We start from the raw sequence: 26,286 nt of genomic DNA on the forward strand, positions 1-26,286 counted from the left end.
ATGGATTAACTTGAATTATGTCAGTTAGCCTCACTAGACTAAATTTATTGAACTAGAACTTACTGTTCATCTTTAAACATGGTGCGTGGCACACCTCTTAGCACAGAATTGGAAATGATAAATGTTTAATGACTTGGTCTTGTTTTCCTGAGAGTTTGAGAGTTGATGTCTACAAGGAAAATAGTAATTATATATTTTTATTTTAATAGGAAATTGTATAAAAGCTGAAAAGGAACAGTAATTTTTGGTTCAGTTTCTGCAACAAGTGCTCCTTTATAGAAATAAGAAACTTTCTGGAACAAAGTTATTTGTAACTGAAAGTTTAATCACCTTGGTGCTGGTATTTTGAAACTGTCAGTTATGTGACATTTTCACTGGCATTTAACAGTGAATTAAGTGTGAATTCTTCCTCTGAGCTCCCATGATGTTTGTTCTTTTAAGTGGGGTTTTAAAAATTATTATTTTGAGGTTATGATTGTCATGAAGAATAATTTAAGTAAATAACATACCTAACTTATGAAATCCAATTCAATTCTTATATCTAGGCCCAATTTGCCATTTAATTGTTCTAAGTAGAGCCTAGTCTTGATTCGTTTTAATATATGACTGTTTTTAATTGTAGAATGATTTTTCTGCAAATATATTAACTTAAGGGGTAGTGTCAGAAATAGAATAATATGCTCCAGTGAAATCCTGCTTATTGATTTGCATATAAAAGTGTAAAAAAAAAGCTGTAATCAAACTTATTGTAGATTTTTTTTTTCTTTTAAGTATGTTTATTTATTTTATTTTATGTAGTGCTGGGGCTTGAACCCAGTACCTCACATGTGTGAGGCAAATGCTGTACCATTTTGAGGAAGAGGTTAGTTTAACTCACTTCATTGTCTTCTACATTTTGTTTTTTTCTTTTGGTACTGGGTATTGAACCCGGGGGCACTTAACCACTGAGTTACATCCCAGCCCTTTTTATTTTGAGACAGTTTTATTTTTTATTTGAGACAGGGTCTCACTAAGTTGCTGAGGGCCTTGCTAAATTTCTGAGGCTGGCTTTGAACTTGTGATCCTCCTGTCTCAGCCTCCTGAGTCACTGGGATATAGGCATGGGCCACTATATCTGACCATTGTCATTACTTTTAACTTCTTCTTTTATTTTTAATTTTGTATGTAACTGGTTTTCCTTATGGAAGAAGGTACAGGTAGATATCCAAAATGGTTGGGACTGGAAGTGTTTCCGACTTGAGATTTTTTTTTTTTAATCTTACTTTTGAATGCTTGCATATTCATAATGAGATATTCTGGGGATGGGACCTATGTCTAATTGCCAAATTCTTTTATGTTTTATTTACACCTCATGTATGTAGTCTGCAGATAATTTTATATAAAAGTTTTGGATTTTTGAGCTTTTTGGATTTTGGATTTTTAGTTCAGGGATGCTTAACCTATAATGGAGCATCTGTGGTATCTGGAGGGACTGCAATCTGTGGAATGCTTTCCCTACTGCCTTCTGAGGGTGCTGAAATGGCTTGGGGGAAGACAATCTGTCGGTGTTCGTTCTTGGTGCCAAGTGGAACCTCAGAGATCAGTGGGCTGGTGGTTTTCACTTTGTCTCCCAGACTTGAAGGACCTGGAGGCTCTTCAGGTTCCTTTGGGAGCCTAGAAACTTGGGGTTCTAGCTACACACTTTTTTTTTTTATTAGAAAAAGGAATATCACCATTAAAAAAATATTTATGTTTGAAAATTCTCAATCTAGTTTGGGTTCCAGAGTAAAGGAAATAAAAATCCAGGGTGGATCAGTGAATTTTTCCATGTCACAAGGATGGATCCAGCAAACTGAAGATTTAATAGGAGTGAGCAAACTGTGGCCCTTGGACCAAATCCACCAGTCTTGTTTTTGTATGTAAGTTTTATGAGAACATGGCCACACTCATGTTTTGCAGTCTGTGGCTGCTTTCATACTGCAGAGCCTGAGATGAGCTGACTGAGATAGCAGAGCCTACAGCTGCCACTGAAGCTGCCCTCTTTGATGCTTCTCTATTAAAATGCTAATGCCTTTGGAATAGTGTAGTGTGGGGTTGTTTAGTACTCTGTCCAGTCATACCAGAGAAGTGGAAAGTTCCTTCCTGATATTTGATAGTATGGGGAGTGGACCAAACCTCATTATGAAAGTATATTTTACAGTTTCCAGGGGGCTGATTCTGTTAATACAGCAGTATCATGAACAAAAAATTTGTCTTTACTTTTTAATTTTTTTATTATTATTATTATTTTTTCTGGTGCTGGGGAATTGAACCCAAGGCCTTGTGCTTGGGAGGCAAGCACTCTACCAATTGAGCTATATCCCTAGCCCTGTCTTTATTTTAATGTTTAATTATTTAAGCATATGTATTTTCTCAGTTAAAAGTGTATTAGATAACCACAGACCCTTTTGGAGTTGTTTATAATGTAGTTCAGAACAGATTCGACTAAACAGTTAACTTTCCTGAACGGTCTGAATTATAAAGTTTAGAAAATGTGACAGACTGAAGATGGGCTGGGGTATGGATGTTGAATTGCTCAAAACATGAAAACATCCCGACAGTATTTTTCTTTCTCACTCAGTATTAATTATTTTAACTCAGGTTTTATTTGTGTGTAAAATGATTTTTAGGAAATGGCAGTAAGTTACTTGAACTCTTGAATTTTTTCTTCTTTTTTGTACTGGGGATCGAACCCAGGGGTGCTTTGCCACTGAGCTACATCCCGAGTCCTTTTTGCTTTTTGTTTTGAGACAGGGGCTAGCTAAGTTACTTACCATCTCACTAAGTTGCTGAGGCTGGCCTTAAACTTGTGATCCTCCTGCCTCACCCTCTTGAGTTGCTGGGATTATAGGTGTGCAGTGCCAAGCCTGGCAAGGGAGTACAGTTGAGAATGTTACAGTTGGTTAATTCCCTATTCTATTACTCATGAAATCTTTAGGAGCATTCTGAGGGTTAAGTCCCCATGTCGTATATTCATCTTTTGGTATAGTCACCCATTTCATTGCTTGTTTACCTCAAAGCACGATAACTTCACAGAAAAAATTTTTTTTTGGTTCCACAGATTTGTTGCCTTAGAAATAAGCACTATACTGTTATCTGATTAAGGTGATACATTCAATAGTATAGGAAATAAAAACACTGACCTTAAATTCTTTTTATCCATCATCTTTGTTTTGTACTTCTTTAATGCTTCATAAATAAATAATTTTAGTCTTTCATTTTTAGCAGGAATAGTAAAAGCTCCTTAAACATTGAAACTCAGTATGTAAGAAAGTTGCCTGCTTGGAAGTTAGATTTACTCAGTCTTAGCAAGATTGCTTGATTTGATAGTGTGATGGAGCAATTAATTTGATATTTCTCTTGTTACTCTGAAAGTGTCAGTTCCTTCATACTTTGCATATGTTCTATAAAAAATATCTTGATGACCACCCTGGTGGTTATAAAAATTTGTGTTTCTCTGCCTTCTGGTTGACTGAAAAGTTTAATCATGCTGCATTAAGAGTTTCTGGACTGTCTAGAGTGCAGTGGGGAATCCTTGTAGGTGTTGGAGTCCAGGCAGTGAAAGTCAGGGTAGTGCTGGCAGATGACTGAGGTAGTAGTGGTCAGATGAGTGGGAAAGTCGGGGAGTGCAGAGGAGGCCTTGTAGTTCTTGAGGAGTGTCCTTCCACTAGACTGGATGCCTTGAACTAGTCATCTACATAGAGGTGAAAACAGTTCCCCACCTGTTTGAATTGATACAGACAAATGTGGGAGGAAGAGAGAAGGACCAGCAGTGGTGTGGGATGAGACCATGAAATTTATGACTTTGTGTTTTCTTTTTTTGTGGTTCTGAACGATCAGTTATGATGCAAAGGCCAGCTGTATTACCATGATTATATTTTACATTACAAGTATGAGAAGCATCATGTCTTAAAGTAAGTTAACATTGATTGTGGAAGGTGAGGATAAAGTAAATGAGGAAACTTCCTTTGTCAGAAGTCAAAGGGGGCGCTAGGGTTGTGGCTCAGCCTAGGGTTGTGGCTCATGCCTGGCACGTGTGAGGCACTGGGTTTGATCCTCAGCACCGACTATAAATAAATAAATAAATAAATAAATAAATAAATATCCATTGACAACTAAAAAAAATTAAAAAACTCTACAACATCGATTCTTAAAAAAATAAATAAATAAATAAATAAAAAAGAAGTCAAAGGGGAGTTTGAAGCCTGTATGGATTCCTTTTCATTCCCTCCCCACTTTTCTTTTCTTTTGTTTGGCTAGTTGTATCCCCTCCTTCATTGTCTCTTGAGTTTCAGATGAGAACTTCAGCTGATTTCAGGGCTCAAGGATCTAATATTGGCTATAATTATAAGCCTGTAATCTTGTGCTGAAGAGGTATCTTTACACAAAGAGGGATGAATAGGAGGGGACTTGACCCAGCTTAGTTTCACTGTTATTTAAAAACAGCAAAAACAAAGCTCTCTTGTCTATCTTAGTTATTTTTTTTCTTCCTAAATATAGCTAAGGAAGGACTAGGACTTTTAGTAACTCTACCAAATTTCTCTTGGTTTGCAAATATCCTTAGGGGAGTAAAGAAATTTTATTCTACAAATAGCACTATTAACTTTATGAAACTTTAAGTAGCGGTTCCGTCTTGGAGACCACAAAGATAACTTTTAAATAATTAGATAGCATTATAATTTGTATGTCTGGTGGCAATTAATTATATCAACGGATGTAAAAAAAGAAAAAAAAAAAAAAAAAACAGTATTCCAACAGGATTTTTGAGGTTAGACGTGAAACTATTTAGTTGAGAGGATTTGTTTTCTAGATACAGTATCCTTCCCCATCTGGTATTCCAGGCCCTTGTACCTGGCATATGCTAGGTGCTCTGCTCGGTAAATCAACATCACGTTGTACTCAGAACCCCTCATTTCTATTTAGTTTGTAAACAGGTATTTTACCTCCACTTTCATGATTATAGGTGTGTTATCTAAACCTTGAAATCAGATACAGAGATAAATTGTTTACTTTTTATTATGTTAACAATTCTCTATCTTGTATCCAAACACAAATGTGCATGGGTTTATAATCGGCTCTCTTTGTAGTGTACCACGGAGTTTTCTTCCGTAGCTGCCTTCAGTAGTGGTTCCTTCTTGGTGACCCTAAAGATAACTTTTAAGTAATTAGTTAGAGTTATAATTTGTATGTCTGTGGCAATTAATTATATCAACAGATGTAAAAAAGAAAAAAAAAATAAAAGAACAGTATTCCAACAGGATTTTTGAGGTTAGATGTGAAATTATTTAGTTGAGAGAATTTGTTTTCATCACTGTTCAGAAGAGACACTGATAGAATCTGGCAGCAGTATCTTGCCAGCAATATGATGTTAAGTGTAACTTTATAGAAAATGCTAATGAGGAATTTGCTACAGTTTATCAAAACTTGGCATTTGCAAGTGAAAATGTTCTTCCTGTTTGCTTTTTTTCAGCTACTTATCCTTCCAGGAGGATAATCAATTTTTATATTTTCATATATCACTTCAGTTATTTATGAAACCATTGTTAATTAATGCAGTCTTCTGGAAGGGATTGAAAACTAATTTAAACTTTACTTCATGCATGTAATATGGCATTTTGTGCATTTCCATTTGTGATTTTTTTTTTTTTTAAAGGAGTAAATGTTAAACATATTGAACCAATTTTCAGGAGAACAATATCTACCTTCAAATTGGTTGAAACAAAATACAAATAGCTTGGGGTTAGAGAAAAAATGCCTAACATATCCTATAAATCTTTGAAAACTGATGTAAAGCAATTCTCATTAAACTGGGTGAAAGTTTATAACTTGGAATCTGCGCATTAAATATATATATTTATAGTGATATAAAGTGATGTCACTTTAAAGTTATATAGTATTATCACTTTATAAGTGACAGTATTCTTTTTATATGAAATAGGTTAAAAGATTTTGATTATAAAATGTCACCTACTCTATCTTCTGTTGAGAATTAAAAAAAAAAAAAACCTGATCCCTCCCTATCTATTTGATTTAAAAGTTGTAAGAATTTCTCAGTTTTCTTTTCAACTTATTAGATAAACATTTCCCCTCCCCTGATTGTGAAAATGAATGTAATTAAAAAGTTTACAGGAACCTACACCTTATCCTTCTTCCCCTCTGTTTTTAGGCTAGATTCTAATTTCCATTTCCCCTTTTCCTTTTCTCAGTTGATTAAAAGATCAAAACTGCAAGAAGGGAAATGCTGTTGTGGACCTATTTAGGATGGTATTTTAGAGGTAAAAACCCCAAACCTCATTTCTCATTTTCAGGTCCAACCCATTCATGTGGATGGTAATTGTTAAGAATCATACTTGTAAACCACAAAAAATAATTATCTTGTATTATCTTCTGGATAAACTGCTGCTCTGTTTGAATTGATTTTTGTAAAGAGGTAACTGGGGCTTGGGAGAGAAAAAAAAATCTGTTTTTTTTTTCCTTTGTAGGTCTTCTTTCCATAAGTAAGTGCCACAACTCTTAGGTCTTCATCAGTGCCCCCAAGTACCTTCTGATGTCCTCCCCTTTACTTACTCACTTCATTTAATGCTGTTGTCCCTCCCAGACATGTCCTGGTTATTAAGGACTAATTACTAGTATAAATGTTTCTTCCAACCTGAAGCTTTTTCTGATCACTTGGCCTAGAGGTTGAATATTCTTTATGGAATTCTTATTGATTTAAGCTTGCAGGTCTCTTTAAGGCATCATTTATCCCTTAGTAATAATTTCATAATTATTAGGTATACACACCTATCTCCTCTTTTAAATTGTACATTTTCCCCAAGGTGAAACTATGTTATTAATATTGTCTCTTCAGGACTTCTTTTAATACCTTAGCATTTCATAAGTATTTAAGTATATAAATTGTGCTTTAGGGAGTCTTACTATAGAATAGGTAGTATGGGTGGGGTTCAACCCAGTTTGCTACAATTTTAAAAATTTAACTTTTAGAAGATGAAGATGGTGATTATTTGCAGTGCTGGGGATCAAACCTAGGGCCTCATTCATGCTACCTAAATGCTGTATTCCAGAGCTATACCTCTAGCCCTAGCTCCTGTTTTTATTATTTGAATGTAACATTATTCAGTCTTATAACTATTTTACAAGCTGAATCAAAATTGATTTTTAGAATTGCCCAGTTAGGGGCTGGGGTTATAGCTCAGTGGTAGAGCGCTTGCCTCGCATGGGTGGGGTACTGGGTTTGATCCTCAGCACTACATAAATAAATAAAATAAAGGTATTGTGTCCATTTACAATGAAACACAAAAAGCTAAAAATGAAAAAAAAAAAAAAAAAAGAATTGCCCAGTTAGGTGATAGTGATTCAGAGTTTACTTAGTTACCAGGACTTGTATAAATCACTCTAATAGTTCAATTTGGTTCTTAAATCTAATGGAGAAGAGTAGCTGGAAGAGAGATATTTGGACTACCTTCTGTTCTCTGTATGATCTTGGCAGTTTTCATGGGGTCTTAGTTTTCTCATTTGCAAAGTGGGACACACTGCTGCTTGCTGTACCTACTTCTCAGGGTAGTTGTGAGGCTTTAATGAGCATAATATATGAGAAAGTATTTTGCAAGCAGAGGCCTTGCTATCCTGACATATTGTATTAGTGCCAGTAGAAATAGTAAATAATTTATAAAGATGATAGGCTAAGATTCTTCAATCATTTGGTTGGTAGCATTTATAGAAGAATGCCTATTTTTGGCATGTATAAAGCAGTAAAACCATGTTTTTAAATTATCCCGTTATTTGATTGTCCAGGTTAATACTTATCTGGATCATTTTAGAAACACAGTTTTGGAAAGAACTTTTCTTGGTGAAGCATTTACAGACTTCAGAGAACCACTGTATAAAAACTCATCTACACCACTGTATCGCAAATAGCTTTGATTGTTTTATTTGAGTAAAGAAATTGAATCCATCCTCTCTTTCGGAAGTAACAAAGTCTTTCCATATGTGTAACATGCATATGTGTTCTGTTCTAAGTGCTTATTGGAATATGTGTTTTTAGAATAAAAGATTTGGAATTGCATGATATGTCTGGGTATGATTTTCTTTTGACTGTTGAAATTTGTCATCATTTTGTATTTAAATTTGAATGCTGATAAGTGAACTTAGGCATGTAGCTAGGCCTGTAAAAAAAAAATGGTATAGAAGTCTCATGGTTTCGTTCTGAAGAATCTGAAAGGGAGTTTGAATTGTTTCCATGTTACAAATTTTCACCACTGAAAGGTACAGCAATAAATGAATCTTTTTATCGTACTTCTGATTTTTTTGAAGAGGTATTTTATGATGTAGTCCTTCTGAAAGTGCCACATTAGCTGTTTCAGGTTGCTGTCAGTTAATCATATATAATACCTTGAGTGCATTGTTCCTTCTTAATTTTATATTTAGGGAGCACATGGCTTAGAAAGAACAGCAGAAGAAAGATGTGGAAAAGCAATTGACTTTTACCAAATGTCTATTATGTGCTAGAATGTTGGCTACATGTTTTCCTATAGTTCATTTTATTTAGTTCTTACTTAGACCTAGTAATCAGAGTGGTCTATTTGCAAATTATCATTTACTTAAGTACATATAACTGTCTTTCAGATTTCCTGTTCTTTTCACTTTACTTCCTTTACAGTATGACTGGGTGTTCATGTCTGTAATTACTGTTAATGAGGACTTTTACAAAATTTTGATTTGCTTAGGTCATTTTCCTTTATTCAAAATGCTCTGTTAGGTTACTTTTATTTTGGAGATAAGCTTTAGGTATAGAGCCTAATTTTATTAAAATAAAAAAAGATTTAAAACATTGGAGTTAGTATTCTTATTTTTATTCTCCAGTGCTGTGAATTAAATTTGGGGCTCCATTATACTCTACCATTGAGCTGTACCCCCAGTTCCTGGTCTACTATTATTATTATTTTTTGATAGTACTGGGGATTGAACCCAGGGGAATTCTACCACTGAGCTACATTCCTAATTCTTTATATTGTTTAAATTGTTAAATTTTGGCCTCAGACTTGTAATCTTCTGCCTCAGTCTCCCAAGTCACTGGGATCCTAGGTATGTGCCACAGTCCTGGTCTGCTTTTAAATTAGATTGCTCTCAAAAACTATAAGCCATTATTTTAACTGTACCAGATAGTCTTTTTTTATGTTTGATACATTTTGGGTTGGTTTCGGGTTGTTCTGTTCTTGGAAGAGTTACTGTTTTTCTTAGCACAACCAGGCATCTGCTGGTTTGTCAGAAACTGAATCGGCATACCTCTTACTTCCGTTCCTTGTGAAGCATGGAATCACTTTGTTAACACCTAAGTCTTTCTGTGTAGGGACATAGCTGGGATCCTTGGTTTTCAGTGCTGACCAAAAAGCTGAGGGGAAAAGTTTGGAGTCATAAGAGGACTGTATGCAGCAACCAGGATCCTGATTTGCATGGGTGCAGCCTAGCCAGTAGCAGAGTAAAGCATGCCTAGCATTTCTGCTTTTCTGACTGTTGCCATGAGGATAATGGCTTCACTTGTAGTGAGCTTTGTCATGTGACCCCACTATTCAGAGGTACTGGTCGGACTAGAATTTGACCAAAATTGAGAAACATTTATTCAGTTATACCAAGAATTTTTCATGAACTTGAATCTTCCACAGAAATACTATTTATCTGCAGTTACGTAGCTCTAATTTCATTTTATGATTGTTATCTTAAAGTCAGCTACAGAGTGAAAGACAAAAATTAACTTGCTAGGTTTTGGAATGTGAGATCTCAAGGAGTTCTGAGTACTTCTGGAATCCAAAAATAATCCATCCAGATGTTTTGGTTGTGATGGGTGTGTATCTGTGTTTAAATGATGTCTTTGAGTCCTTCGTTGCAGAGGACACGTGATTTTATCTGTGGCAAGAAATCCTATTTGTTTCTCTGACTTTTCTAAGACATAGAAAATGCCATGGCTAACTGTAGGGTTGGAAGAACCCAACACTGCAGGGTAGAAAGGTTTTTAAAGGTATATGAGTTCTTGGGTTTTTTAATCTGAGTTTTTTTTTTCTTTTCTTTTTTTTTTTTTTAATTACAACTTTTCCTTCCAAACCATTCTTTGTTCTCTATTTCTTACACTCCTTATTTTCTTCTATTTTTGTGGGGTGCTGGGTCAGAAAGAAAGGTTAAGTACATAGTCTCCTGCGTGAATCACTCATTTTCTTCTGGTAATTGAAAGTTAACTTGCATTGTAAGTGTACATGATAATGTTTTCTGTTTCTGGGATGTATTCAGTGTTCCAAAATGATTATAACTTTTACTCAAACTATATGTTTTTTAAAATTAATGTTTTAAATATTATAGATTTTTTTTGGATGGTTTATACACTAAAAAATATGAAAAAAGTATGTGGTGGAGAGTCTTACTTTTTCTCCTGTGCTACACTTGCTTAATTTCCAGTCTCCTAATGATAGTGGGTGATTTTAGGTGTTTGTTTATTCTTACAAAGATTTTAAAAATATTCCTGTACAATGATTCTATCCTCAGAAGACCCAAAAAACTCCACCTGATCACTTCTAGAGCTGAGATACAGTTCAACAAAGAAGCAGGACACAATATTGACATACAAAAATGTATAGCTTTCCTCTATTCCAATAATGAGTCTGCTGAGAAAGAAATCAGGAAATTAATTCTGTTCACAAGAGCTTCAAAAACAAACCAAAAACTCCCCCAAAAAACAAAAACAAAAAACTTGGTACTAAATCTAAGGAGGTGAAAGGCCAGTGTACAGGGAAAATTATAGAACACTGAAGAAAAATGAAGACCTGAAAAGTTGGAACGTCCAACTGTGTTCTTGGAGAGGCAGAATTAATATTACCAAAATGTCCATGTTACCAAAAGCGATCTACACATTTAATGTACTCATCAAAATGCCAATGACATTCTACATAGAACTAGAAAAAGTAGTTCTAAAATTCTTATGAAAGAACAAAAAAACCCAGAGTAGCTAAAGCTCTAGAGTTATGAGCAATGCTAGGAAGAACAATGCTAAAGGCATCATTATACTTGATCTCAAAATATACCATAGAGCTACAAAAATAGTATGATATTGGCATAAAAACAAACATGAAAACCAACAGAAAGAAGACAGAGACATATCTATATAGATGTGGTCATCTGATCTTGTTTGGCAAAGGGCCAAAAACATACATTGGAGAAAATATAGCCTTTTAAACAAATGGTGCTGGTAAAAATGGATATCTATAAGTAGAAGAGTGAAACTAGATCCCTATTTCTCACCTGTACAAAATCAACTCAAAGTGAATCGAAGAAGTAGGAATTAGACCAGAAATACTGCAACCACTAGAAAAAAATGTAGGGTCAGTGCCTCACCATATTGTTGCTGGCATTGACTTCCTTAATAAGACCCCTAAAGCTCAAGAAACAAAATCAAAATCGATAAGTGGGATGTCCTGAAATTAAAAAAACTTCTGCATAGCAATGGAAACAAGAATGTGAAAAGACAGCCTACAGAATGGGAGAAAAATCTTGCCAACTACTCAGGGAATTATGTTAGGTGCGTATATGAATGTTGCACAGTGACTCCTATTGTATGTGATTATAGTACACCTATAAAAATGAAATTCACAGGACTGGGGCTGTGGCTCAGTGGTAGAACACTTACCTGGCATGTGTGAGGCCCCCGGTTTGCCCCTCAGCACTGCATATAAATAAGTAAATAAATAAATCTGTAAAATGTCCATCGACAACTAAAAAACCAAAAAGAAAAAAAAAAAAAAAAGAAATTCACATGCAGATCCATACAAAATATATTTTAGTACTCCCAAGTTATAGCTACATTTATCTACATATCTACCTCTTGATTATTTAACATAAAATATAATTTGAAGACTTTTTAGATTAGTTTGTGAAGAACTCCCTTGTTTAAGACTCTGTGTGTGTGTGTGTGTGTGTGTGTGTGTGTGTGTGTAACCATTCCTGAGTATTCACAGTACTGAAATGGATATCCTTCAGATGTGACCTGATAAATTTCTGTTGGACCAAAGAGTGCTTGTCTTTCTAGTTTTGATATTACGATAGTAGCAATTTACAGTAGTATCAGCATTATATTAGGGCTCCCCCCTTTCTTCTTTCCTTTTTTTTTCTTTTAATGTGGAATACTTCACGAATTTGTGTGTCATGCTAATCTTCTCTGTATTGTTCCAATTTTAGTATATGTGCATTCCCTTTTTTCTTTATAAAGTTCCAGTGAATTTGAATGTGGTTTTTGCAAAACTCAGATACCATTTCTATATGATGAAATTCAACCTTTTTTTATTAAAAAATAAAAAACTTTATTTTTATTTATTAAAAACTTTTTTTTTTTTTTTTTTTTTTTTGTGGTCTTGGGAATTGAACCCAGGGCCTTGCATATACTAGGTAAGCTCCTTAAACCTTTCTAAGTGTAAAAGGCCTATCAGTTTGTTTGTTTTAACTTTCACTTTATTTGTTTATTTATTTTATGTGGCTCTGCTGAGGATCAAACTCAGTGCCTCACACATGCTAGGCAAGTGCTCTGCCACTGATCTACAGCCCCCGTCCTGGTCTGTCAGTTTTAACATGTGAGGAGTTGTGTAACCCCCACCACCATAATCAGAATAAAGACATTTTTCATCACCTTGAAAAGTTCCCATATACCTTTTTGTTGTTAATCCTCTCTGCCCACCCCTGCTTCTGGCAACTATTGATCTGATTTCTCTCTATGGTTTTGCCTTTAGATGGTCACATAGTCTTTTTTGTATGATTCTTTTTCACTAAGTCAGCCACACTATGGTATGTGTCAATTTTTTTTTTAATCGCTGAGTAGTATTTCATCGTAAGGATGTACTAAAATTTGATTCATCCTCTAGTTGATGGAAATTTGAATTGTATCTTCTAGTTTCTGGCAATGAATGAAACTTATAAACATTCATGTGTAAGTACTTATATGACATATAATTTTTTTTTTTCTTGATAAAAGACCCATGTATGATGTTGCTGGGATAGAGGGTACATGCATGTTTAAGAGAAACTGGCAAACACTTTCCCAAAGTGTCTGTGTTATATTGTGTTTCCACCAACAATGTATAAAAGTTCCAGTTGTTTTGTGTCCTCATCAGCATTTGAACCTGTCAGTGTCATTTTAAGCTATTTTATAGGTGTATAGTGGTGTTTAATTGTGTGTTTTTAAAAAAGCAGCTTTACTGAGTTGCAACTCACACATATAAAGTTCTCCTGTTTAAAGTATATAATTAGTGTTTTTCACAGATATGTGCAACTGTTACCAAAGTCAATTTTAGAACATTTTCATCATGGCAGAAAATTCTTGTTCCCTTTCCCTGTCACCACAAGTCTTCCATCCTCCTCTTGTAAGCAACCACCTAACTTTCTGTCTGTTGATTTTCCTTTTGTGGACATTTCTTATAAATGGAATCATATAATATGTGGTCTTTTGTGACCAAATTTGTTTCATTTAGCATGTTTTCAAGATTTGTCCATGTTGTAGTATGTATCAGCAGTTATCTCTTTTTATGTCCAAATAATAGTCCATTTTGTTTTATCCATTTTTCAGTTGATGGACATTTGGGGTGGTTTCTACATTTTGACTTTCATGAATAACGCTGTTATGAATAGTCATGTCCAAATTAGCATTTCCTCAGTGACCCACAATTAGCAAGTGTTAGGGGGTGTAGTTCTGTGGCAGAGCAGGTGCTTAGCATGTGCAAGGCCCTGGATTCAGTTTCTAGTAGGGCGCGTGCACGCACACACACACACACACACACACAAACACACACACACACAGAAAGATTAGTGGGAAGAATGTTTTCATAGACTTATTTCCCATCTGTATCTGTTTGCTGAATGTATTTTCACACCCTCTTATTTTGAAATTAGACATACAGAAAATTTGCCAAGATAGGATGGAGTTTCTTTATGACTGTCACTTAGTTCTGCTGTTAATACTTTACATTTGTCAAAAGAAAGAAACTGACTGGGCATGGTGGAGCACACCTGTAATCCCAGCAACTGGGAGGCTGAGGCAGGAGGATCTCGAGTTCAAAACCAGCCTCAGCCACTTAGTGGAACCTTAAGCAACTCACCAAGACCCTGTCTCTAAATAAAATATAAAAAAGGGTTGGGGATGTGGCTCTGTGGTTAAATACCTCTGTGTTCAATTCCCAGTACCAAGAAATTAAAAAAAAAAAAAAAAAGAAAGAAAGAAAGAAAGAAAGAAAGAAAGAAAGAAAAAAAAAGAAAAAATGGATATTGGAACATTACTTTTACACTAAACTGCAGGCCTTATTTGTTTTTATGTTTTCCCACCACTGTCTATTGTCTTTTCAGGATCTAATCCAATATACCCATTACCTTTAGCATTAAAAAAATGTTTTTTTTTCCTTGAGGTGTGAGAATTAAATATTCCGTATATAAGTCTTTTATTAAGTTGAATGCCACTTTTTTTTTTTTTTTTTTTTTCCGTGCTGGGGATTGAACCCAGGACCTTGTGCTTGCAAGGCAAGCACTCTACCAACTGAGCTATCTCCCCAGCCCCTTGAATGCCACTTTTTAATGTGGCAAAATTCTGCAAAATATTTTTTAATTGTAGCAGAATCATTACTCATTCTAATGGTTGGTTAAATACAAATGTGTATATTTTAATGCTAATTTCATTTATATAATATGGGAGGTCTGTGGATTGTGTTCTAAAAACTGTTAAAAGTCACATTTTTTTTCAGATTCCACTATAGTTTTTTGTTGATATGTTTCCAGAAGTATTTTCTTATTGTTGAAATATTCCCTGTGTGATGTAATTTTGCTGAAAAATACAGGGAAAGATCAATTGCAAACGTAAGGACAGGCTACATATAGAGAGCTTCAGAGGGGCTGGGAGTGTAGCTCCGTGGTATAGTCAGTGCTTAGCATGCATGAAGTCTTATAGGGAAAAACCAAAAAACAAAAAAACAGGGTGTTAGGAACCTTTGGTATTGAAGCAAATGTTTTATTTCTTTATTTTTTCCTTTTTGTTACTGGTGAATCCAGGACCTTGCCCATGCTAGTAAACACTCTACTACTTAGTGCTTTTTAATTTTATTTTGAGACAGTGTCTCACTAAATTATACCAACTCTTGAATTGGCATCCTCCTGCCTCAGTGCCCCCTGTGTAGCTGGTAGTAGCTGGAATTACACACGTGAGCCACCAAGGATTCAGCTGTTTTTTTTTTTTTTTTTTTTCTTTTACAATGAATATCACTGCAGAAATATTTGTACCTTAGCAGATGTCTGTTAATATTCACTATTCCTTTGAGTTTTTATAAATTAATTCAACAAATGTTCATCAAGGGTCTACTGTGTGCCAGGTAGTGTTTCAGGGATTAAGGATACAGATGTGAACAATAACAAAAGCCCTTACTGCAGAACATGGAGCAAGGGTAATCTAGTGAGGGGAGCTATACTAAACAAGTAAATATGTAGCATGTCAGATGTAAGGTATTATAGAAACATTAAATTAATGCCACATTGGAAAGGTTCACTTGTAATGAAGTGGTATTTGGAGAAGGACTGAATGAAGCAAGGGGGCCAACTTTGTGGTGGATAGAGAGCATCCAGTGAGTGAGTGTTTCTATGTGGCATATTGCATGGTGAGGAACGGAAGCTTCAGGACTAGAGCAGGGTTACGGACAAACAGAAGGCATTGGCCTCAGATGATTGGCAGGAAGAAGCCTCATCATGTTGGCTTTTGCTCTGAGTGTGTTGGGGAGCCATTGGCAGGATGTGAATAGAGGTGTGATCACTGAAGCTGGGTTGAGAACACATAGAGGGAGGGCATAGCACATAGGGAGGTCAGTTGGGGCTGGTACATTCAGCCCCTTGCAAGTACCAAGTGGTAGAAGGGAGAAATGGTCAGCGTGGTGTATGCCTTGAAGGCAGAGCAGACAAGTATGGTGTTAAAGAAAGATAAGGTAAGGACCACTTCAGAGTGCCCATACAGTTAGGAATGCTAATTATTGGAGAAAACTTCAGGAAGCTCAGGTTTGAGGTACAGGTTCTGGGGTTGATAATTAGCAATTCAGTTTTAGCACTATTAGAGTTTGGAATGCTTAATTGTAATCCAAACACAAGTTATAGCTGGAGTTTGCTGGACTTCAGACTGAATGAAGGCTCTTGCACTTTTTAACTGCTAGAGGTGTTTATCTTTTCTAAGCAGCAGGAATGCCTAGCACTGTGCTGGAGGTATGTATATTAGAGATGTTTAATGTTGGATATGTTGAATAGAATTGCAGTGTAAGTCTCAGTTCTGTTTTCTGTAATGATATATTTTTCTCTTATGGTTTTGGTATTTGAAGGGTACATTATTTCTTTCAGATGAAGTAACATAATGTTAACTTTATCAAGTCATGAGAAAGTTTTCCAATGGTGTAAGCTTTTTGTCCTTGTGAGTAAAATACCCAACAAGACAGTTTAGAGAAGGAAGAGTTTATTTTGCCTCACAGTTTCAGAGGTTTCAGGCCACGGTTGGCCGACTCCATTGCTCGTGGTCTGAGGTGCGGCACAGCGTCATGGCAGAATGGCATGGCTGAGGAAGATTACACAACTCATGGCAGTCAGGAAGCAGAAAGAGAAAGAGGGGAAGCAGGCACAGTACCATCACATTGGAGTTTAGGGCTTCAAAGAAATATGAATTTGGGGGCAGCAATCTGATACTTTACATGGTAGCATTTCAAAATCCTGGGGTTGCTTTGCATTTCCCTTGTGAAAAAGAACAGAGAACACACCTTTTTAGGTGTTAATGCTGGAGGCATCATTCTATCAAGAGAGAGCAAGTTTGTGAAAAGTAAATGCAAATAACGGGCAAAGATTTGGGAAAGGCAGTTTAAATTTCCGAAATGCCTACATTTGTACTGTATTTAAAGAGACTGGCAACTCATTACCTGTGAGCATGAAGAATAATTGTACTTCTTAAAAACAAAAACCAAAAAACAAAAGAAAAACCTCTTCATCCTGATAGAACTGATTTAATGAATTAAGAAATTATTAATTTGTATTAACATTCAACTAATGTACTAGAGTTCTTAAATTCTTTCCTTAAGTAGGGTAAATGTGCCCACATACAGATTTAATTGCATTATTAATTTGCTTAGCATTTTGATGGTAGAGTCAACTTTAGCAGAGACTGAATTATGAATTAGGATAATGTTAATGAATGTGGTTTAATTTTACCACTAATGTGGCCTGATACATCAACCACAGCTTTCTCTAGGGAGTTATCTGAATAAGAGATAACAGCCGTAGAAATTTTATTGGTATTTGTTTTATCCCACCCCTACTCTGCTGAAATGGCCTGTGATCTCCAAAGATATATATCTATATATTCATGCATACATGCACATGTAAAATGGGTATTTATTCATAAAACAATCTAAAAGCACTGATGTAAACTAATCCTTTTTTTGCTAAAAAGTTGAAAAATCTAAAGTTCATATTTTAGTGTCTCCAAATTATCCAGCTAGAGTTACAGATACTGATACCATTATTTTGGGTATAGTTTTCAGTGCCACACTGAGTATTATCTCTTTCAACTTTTGAAATTTAGGCAGATGTGGGAGAGGTAAGAGTGATTTTATACCTTACTGTGTAGGTCAAATCTTGTCAATATTCCACTTGGTTCAAATCTCTGATTTGATTAAATAGATTTTACTACATCAGTAAGAATGGTTTCCCTTGCAGTGGTTTAATTGATTTAACATTTAGAAAGTAGATTCATATGAAAGAATAGAATTTCAACTTGGGCATTTCTTTCTTTCTTCTTTTTTTTTTTAACCATGAAGACAAGAGAATTTTGCATTTACATTTTGAGTTTGGATGATTAAAAGGACTAGGAAATGCACTGTCATCTCATATTGTATCTTCTTTTGCTTGCCTCACTGGAATATAAAACTGTTCTGAGAACATTTGAACCATAAATAGGAGGACCCAAGATAGCAATCATACAGTCTATATTAGAGCTAGATCATATGCATGGAAGGAATACCCAACCTAATTACCAGATTAAGGAAATTTCCAGAAATAACAAAATAGGTAGTGCAGAGGAGTACCATAAATTTTCTGTGAAATAAAGGTCTTCAGTAATAAGGTGCATTTGGTTAGGTGACCTTTTTAGAAAATGGTGAGGCTAGCATCAGTTTTAACTGTAGCGTTGTAAGAGGTGCACATCTGCATATTCAAGACCTCTGTCACATGCCAAATACTTATAAACACATCTGTGTGTACATGGCACTGTGCTGCTAGGAACAGTAGTGCACACAGATGAGTAAGGCATAGTGCAGGAAACCACGTTCCACTAAGGGCCATACCTATATGAGAATTCACATTATGGGATGGTGGCACTGTGGTTCAGTGTGATGTGGATAGGCCTGAGAACTCAGGAGTGCACCATAGAATGACAGACTCCGTAATTGCCTTGAAAGGACTGTTGCTTTCTTGGAAGCCTCTTCTGTTTACTTTCTTCAGTCTCATTTCAGATTATAATTCTATATACTTAGGGTTTGTAGCAGGGCATCATATACAGTGGAAAATACACATTTTAAAGCATAGAATGGCAAAAGAAGATGCCCTGGAGGGCATTTAAAAAAATTTAAAATAAATTTTTTTGGTTGTAGAGGGACACAATAACTTTGTTCTATTTATTTATGTGGTGCTGAGGAATAGAACCAAGTGCCCCACAAGGATACAAGGATATTAAGCCCAAATTATTCTAAAGTTATCTTTTGGAAATAAGATTTATTCAAAGATCTCCCTTTGTTCACTGTTAGCAAGTGGACAGTGAACACAGCAGGCAGATCTTGTCAGGCGGTAAACAACTTTGCATCCTGTTTGATTAAATAGAACAGTGAATGTTTGTGCTAAAAATAGATTCCTTCAGGTTTTTGGTTTTGTCTGAATAGGGGTGGGGTCTTTGAACAGGAAGAAAGAAATCCAGTAAACAGGAATTGCGTGCTGAGAGATTTTGAAAGGGAAATGGGGGTTCATGTGCTTAGAGTTGCAGTTCAATAATGTTTCCCCATTATGAAGAATGTTGGATTCAGTGGAGAATACCACTTGGTTTTCTCCTGCATCACCATAATGGATGATAAATTATCTTCACTAAGATTGCATGTTTCAATTAAAGTTTGAAAGTTAATTCTGTTGTATTTCACAGATTAGCTTTATGTTTAGCTTTTAATGTTCTCAACCCTTTACACTAAGAGGGAAATTTGTTCATTTTTGGTTAGAACTGGCTTTAGTATAGGGCAGTGTGATTAGTACAGTTTCAGTAGTATAATATAACCATGTGTTTTTTACAATTATACATGTATATGTATTCAAGAAATTTGGAAAGGTGGCAGGTGTAATGTTTAAAAGCACTCCCCCTTCTGGGAAGTACAGAAAACAAGCCTGAATTTATCTTTCTCTTTAAAGCAATTGTTGTTGGAAAATATATATTAATTCCTGCAATATTACATTCTTAAAATAATTTCGGGATATATCTTGTAATTACCAGATGTTAGGTTGTGTGGTGAGAGCTTTAATTGTTAAAATATTCTGGATTTGCTACAGGCTGGGGAAATGGAGAACTAGATAAACAAGTATCTTGAGAAGACTTCTAATTATGGGTTTGAAATACATGAAGAAAAGTTCTCAGTGAAAATTCTCCAGTGATGAGGTAGAAAACAAATAAAGACCAGCATGTTATTTAGTAGATAAGGGCTGGGAGGAGAGGATTTAGCATTGATAATGTCAATTTAATGTCTAAGGAAAGATCTTATACACATTGATGTTGAATCTTTGTGCCTCAAAAATATCATCTAAAAATATATATATTATCAAAAATACACTTTAGAACCTACTCTAAAAAACAGTAAAGTCTCCTTCTTGAATATCCCTATCGCAGATCTCTTATAACTTTTTATACACGTGAGGAAAAGTCTTTATTGCTAATAGCATATTTAGATATCTGTAATTAATTTAAGCAAATAGAATCTTTTTGTTTCCACAGTTCTTGTCTTTTAAATATTTCTGTGAGATGACTCAGAGGTCAGACATTCTGACCAGCGGATGTGCTCTTTTCCCCTGAGTACATCATCATCATTTATCTTAGCAGTCCCCTAAGGGTGAGCATTTAGAATGTTTCCAGATTCCATGCCCCTTTACCAATATTGCAGTGGCAAATATCGTGCATGTGTGTATGTGTTTGTGGATTCTTTTTGTGAGTAGATTAGATTAGATTACTAGTAGTAGAATCATATGCACACACACATACCCCTTGTAGTAGAATTTTATATATGTTGTTTTATAGATATTATATTTAAAGATACTGTTAAATGACTCATTGAAAAGCCTGTACCATTTTACAGTTCTACCAACACTATATAAGAATCCATCCCAGCAGTGGATTTTCATTAACCTTTCCTATTTAACTAATCTGAGAAGTGAAAAATTTTATCAGTGTTTCAGTGACATGCCCTTGATTCTGAGTGAAGTTGAATGTATTTTCGTATATTTACTGGCCATTATTAAAGGTAATTTTAACCAGTTTTACTTTTTTTTTTTTTTTGTCTGTTAGAAATGACTGTTAGGTGGAGAGGCAGACTCAGTGAACAGCAGGATCCTGACAGCCCAGATCAACATAACAGCACAGAGGAACTCATCTTGATGCCTGGGCACTTGTGCAGAGTAGCAGACCAAGGATTCCCCCTACCTGCTGAATGGGTGGCTTGATGTCTTTTAGTTTTCTTTCTTTCTTTTTTTTTTTTTTTTTTTTTTTGTGATACTAGGGATCGAACTCAGGGCCTTGATGCTTGCAAGACAAGCACTCTACCAGCTGAGCTATCTCCCCAGCCCCTATTTTTTTCATTTTTTCTTTTTCTTTTTTTTTTTTTTTTTTAGTTTTAGATGGACTTAATATCTTTATTTTATTGTATGTGGTGCTAAGGATCAAACCTAGTGCCTAACATGTGCTAGGCAAGCGTTCTACCACTGAGCTACTATCCAAGCCCCCGACTCAGTGTCCTTTTTATATATAAGATGATAGGAATAGCCGTTTTATTCTTATGCAAAGAATGCTGTGTTAGAACAATTTTTTAAAGACTTAATCATGTATTTTTCTTGACTGTGAAAGTAAAGAAGAGGTACCCTAATGCCACCTAGAACGTTCAGTATTATGGTAATACCTTACTTTATTCTTCCCTTTGTGTTATAGTCAGAAATTAGTAAAAATGAGGAATATTTTCTTACATACAGTGAATTTCAATTGATATCTGACAAAACCAATAAGCAATTTATTTGGCATGTTTAAAAATAAGTTATGGCATGGAAAAATCCTACTGGTACATTGGCAAGTGAATAGGACCAGATGATCAAATATTTCAGTTCTATGTCTACATTTCATGAGTCAGTTTCACACAACAGCTGCTGTGGGGGAAGGTTGATTTGCCAGGATACTTGATGATTTATACAAAAAAAAAAATGCATTTGGGCATGAAGAGGTAAAATTTACTGCTAACAAATGAAAAAGATCATTTAAAACAATTCTGTATTTTTTTTCAGTGTTTCAGATTACCAAAAGTAATGGTTAATTAAAAAAATCATCTAGTTTACAGTAATAATTAATAGACAGTACTGAATTATTTCTTTGTGTCAGGCCCCATGTTAAATGTTCACCTGTGTTATGTAGTGGATGTACTACCCACTTTGCCCAGGAAGCTTGGGAGGTGCTGCCATGAGCTGTCAGAGCTGGTGCAGGAGGTCAGCAGTGGGGCTGGTGCTGCGACCAGGACCCTGTTGGAGAGCTGGTGGTCTTAAGCACTGTGAGAATGGCTCCAAGTAACCAAGGGGGAAAAATGTTAATGTGTACCTTGAACCTATCTCATTAAAATAACTTTAATATGTTTAAAAAATCCTCTGTGAGTACTTTTCAAGGATTAAGAAGAAGCTTGTTCTTTCTACTGTAAATATCCACTTTCTCTAGTTTCACTGATGACAAATGTTGGCATTTATTCTACTCCTATTATATTTTGTTGCTGGGAATTGAACCCAGGACCTCTTGGCATACTCTACCACCAAGCTACACCCCTGCCCCTTGATTTGAATCTTAATCTTTCCTTGAGTCCTGAAGATTCCAGACTTCTACCCATAAAAAGGAGAAGCACATTAAAAAAACAAAAAAAAAAAACAAAAAAAAAAAACATGTTTGGAATGTCTATTTTTTCAATCTTAAGGTATACTCATGGAGAATTTATTTTCTGGCACAAAATACTCCTCTGGACCCATAACTAGTTGATTAATAAAAAGAGGATTTGTAAAAACATATGGTACTGTTTAGTTTATTTTGACTGAGCTTGGATCAAATGCTGTAATTTTTTTTTTTTTTTTTTCACAGCTGCAGGGGTATACATATGAGGCTCTGGGTGGGAGCTGGATTAAATGTTACATGGTTGCTTTAAAGTTATATTTGATGGGGAGTGAGTTGTTTGACGGGTGTTTCTGGTGTCCTTTTGAAAGGGCAGAGTGCTTTTTTGGGGAAGGTATTTCCACTGACTTTTAACAAATTCCTCCCTTGTTGACAGTCCATCTTGCCACGGTGGATCTACATATATTCTGTAGCCGGTATGGGAACGTGGCATTGGGCTGTGGAGGTGTGAGAGCAAGAGTGCAGCCCAGGTGTGCATGGTCAGTTTGCTCAAGGAAGTCACTTCACAGTAACCAGATGCACAGGGGTCTTTCTATAACCTTCTTTTCCCACATTCCTTTTCCTGTGTATGTGTGGGTGTCTGAGTCAGGGACAATGGAACAGGATGAGGACCCTTTGTCCTCAGCTGGTTTTGCAGTCCTCCCTCTCATCCAGACCCAAACCCTGTTGAAAATTTGGGGGTGTCCTTCCAATCCATGTTTTAAAATTCTCTTACCCTCTGTCTATAGCTCCATAAACCATAGTTTCCTCTTGTTAAAGTTTATCTAAATGCTGTCCGTCTATGTATATTGGCCTGCCACTTGCCTTTTTCTTTTGAAGTGTCTGAATGTTGACACATATCTATTTATTTTAGTGGTGAATGTGGATGTGTACATATTCTCCTGTTGCATTTCTGTGTTTTCTCATTTCCATTTATTCCTATACTTTCCATGTTGTTGAGTATAGGAACTCAACAAATATTTGCTTGATTTTCTTTTGATTTGGCTAAAACTAGATCATAATAATTATCAAGCTATCCTTAATCTCTTCTCTCAGTTCTTTCCAGTAGTCTCAGTCAGTTTATCATTAGAAAAATTTTTAGGTATCCTCCGGTCTTGCCTTTTCTTATGTTATTCAACCTAGTGAAACTATACTTATTGCCCAGGTGTTTGTAACCTAGCTAGGTTCTAGAATGTTCTTTTTTGGGGCAGGTACCAGGTATTGAACACAGGGGTACTCAAACACTGAGGCACATCCCCAGCCCTACTTTTTATTTTACTTAGTGACAAGGTCTCACTGAGTTGCTCAGCACCTCACCACGGCTGAGGCTGGCTTTGAACTCAAGATCCTCCTGCCTGAGCCTTCTGAGCCACTGGATTACAGGCATTCGCCACTGTTGATTTTTCCAGATACAAATTTCAAGAAGATCCTAAGTAAAAACTTTACTCTTGCAAGAAGCTGCTTGTAACATCTTTGGTAGATCTACAATTATTAGCTCTTTGTTGCTGTTGTTGTGCTCATTTCAGTGGGTCAGTCTATGGTTGGCCTACTTAGTTTTTCTGGATCTTAGGTGAGGGAGAACACCGTGACAGAAGGGCATGGCAGAGGAAAGCTGCTCACTCATGGAGGCCAGCAAGAAGAGGGAGAGAAGGAGGCAAAGAGGGAGGAAGAGACAGACAGAGAGAAAGGTACCAGGGACAAATAAAAACCTCAAAGACCATGTACTACCTGCTTATAGTTACCACTCAGTCCATTCAGATTATTAATCCATTAAATGGACTAATCTACTAATTAGGTTATAATTTTTCATAATCTCATCATTTCACTTCTGAACATTCCTACATTAACAGGAGCTTTTGTGGGGGTACCTCATATCTAAATCATAACAAGGATTTATAAGAAAACACAGAAGCACAAATGTACCCCCCCTTTTTTTTTGGTACCAGGGGTTGAACCCAGGGGTGCCCAACCATTGAGCCACACCCTTGCCTGTTTTTTAGTTTTTTGTTTTGAGACAGGGTCTTGATAAGTTGCTGAGGCTGACTTTGGACTTGGAATCCTCTTGCCTCAGCCTATTGCTGGGATTACAGGTGTGTGCCACCATGCCTAGCTAGCTATAATCTTTAAAATACTCTAACCAAGCTATATTGATGGTTTGTTTATTAAACGATTTGATTTCTTGTATTTTCTGTATCATACTACTATTCAGAAAGTAGTGGGAGAACTCAGTTTTTGTCCAATACAATTGTCAATGTAGACCCTGTCAGTGCTGTCCCATGGAAATAGAATGCAAGCCACACATGCAATTCTGTATTTTTCAAATTTTTAATTTGTTCTTTTTAGTTCTATATGACATTAGAGTCTATTTTGACATTTTTATACAAACATGAAGTATATCTTATTTTAATTAGAATGAGCCACACATAAAAGATAAAAGTGAAATAGGTAAAGTTTATATTTTATTTAACCAGTATACCCCAAATATTGTCATTTCAACACGTAATCTGGGTAAAAGCCTATTGAGACATTTTACATTCTTCTTTTCATACCAGATCTGCCAAACCCAGGGTGTGTTTTACACTTAGCGCATTTCAAGCTGGACCAGTGCATTTCAAGCATCTCATTGTCACATGTGGTTGGTGGCTACCATACTGGACAGTACAGGTAAAGAAAGTGCATGTTTAAGAGGTGACAGTAAGGATCAGAGTGGGTAGGGTTGAGGGAGTTATTAGGTACCTGGAGGAACCAGGGCTAAGTAGATTTAAGCCACCAGGTGCCATGTGGAATGGTCAGCAGCAGCCCTGAATATCTTCCCTGGTCAAAGATGTAGTAGTGTTGTAGGTTCCTTATGTATCAAAAGAGGGCTGGGGCTGTGGCTCAGTGGTGGAGTGCTTCCCTAGCATGTGTGAGGCACTGAGTTCAGTTCTCAGCACCACATATAAATAAATAAATAAGTGAATAAAATAAAGGTCTATCAAACATTTAAAAATATATTTTTAAAAAAAATGGGAGCATGGCATGGTGGCACAGGTCTGTAACCCCAGCAACTTGGTAGGCTGAGGCAGGGGGATCCGGAGTTCCAGGCCATAAATGACTTTGTGAGATCCTCAGCCACTTAGAGCCTGTCTCAAAAAATAATAAGGACTTGGAAGAATGTAATAATAAGGACTTGGTCAGGTGTCACTGCTTTTAATCCCCAGTACTGGGGCTTGTGGGGAGATCACAGGGCAACAATCAGGTTTTTGTAACTGTTTCATGTCTCTTTCCCCAAATAACTCTCTTCCATATTTCCTGGTTGTTTTGTCTGAGTAAATTATGATTCAGGTGATATGAGTGGTTGTTATATAATTCTAAGTTTCTCACTACACAGAGAATGAATAAGAGGGATGAGAATGAGTCTATACAAGCCACAAAAGGTGAGCTGTGAATTGTGTCTGTTTCACACTTAAGTTAGGTCTAATAAATTATACAACAAAAAATCTGAAATTTTAACTTTGAATACATTTAGTTAAGATTTTTTTAGGGGGTGTACAATCTAGGGTTGTAAGGGTGGTTCTTAATTGTAAAATTTATCAGGGTTCTTTGTAACTTTGAAGAATGCAGTAAACTTTGGAGATAAACACAAAAATCATTTGATGATTGCTTACTGTGTGCCACTATTCTGATTATGTGTGTGTGGTTATGCAATTCTCAGCAGAATGTACTGAGGTAGGGACTACTATTGTCATAGCACAGATGAGAAAACTGAGACATGGAGACCAGGACCTAACTTACTCAGTTCTACATGTAGAGGAATTCTGCACCCAGGCTATTTGGATCCTGAACTGACACTATTAACTGCAACCGGAGCTGCTTGTGAGGGGGCTGAATTTTGTTTCTTTTTAGAGTTTTTTTTTTTTTTTTTTTTTTTTTTTTTTGGTATCTAGCCATATTTTCCCCCCATTACATAATTTTTAATGTGAAAATGTTGGCATAACCTGAATAGAGGCTAGAAGACTCAAAATGCTGTACTAGTCTTTGCAGCTTTTCTCTAACTT

The 26,286-nt window shown here is 35.9% G+C and overlaps 1 protein-coding gene and 1 pseudogene across 7 annotated transcripts in view; one reads left to right on the forward strand and one right to left on the reverse strand.

The window, feature by feature from the left end:
• Nucleotides 1-26,286, forward strand: part of Rapgef2 (Rap guanine nucleotide exchange factor 2) — a 247,702-nt gene that overhangs the window by 16,203 nt on the left and 205,213 nt on the right. The window lies entirely within an intron of this gene.
• On the reverse strand, nt 12,172-12,252 carry LOC124995144 (uncharacterized; annotated as a pseudogene).

The sequence above is a fragment of the Sciurus carolinensis genome, chromosome 10, assembly GCF_902686445.1.
Source record: "Sciurus carolinensis chromosome 10, mSciCar1.2, whole genome shotgun sequence".
In the NCBI taxonomy this organism is placed as follows: domain Eukaryota; kingdom Metazoa; phylum Chordata; class Mammalia; order Rodentia; family Sciuridae; genus Sciurus; species Sciurus carolinensis.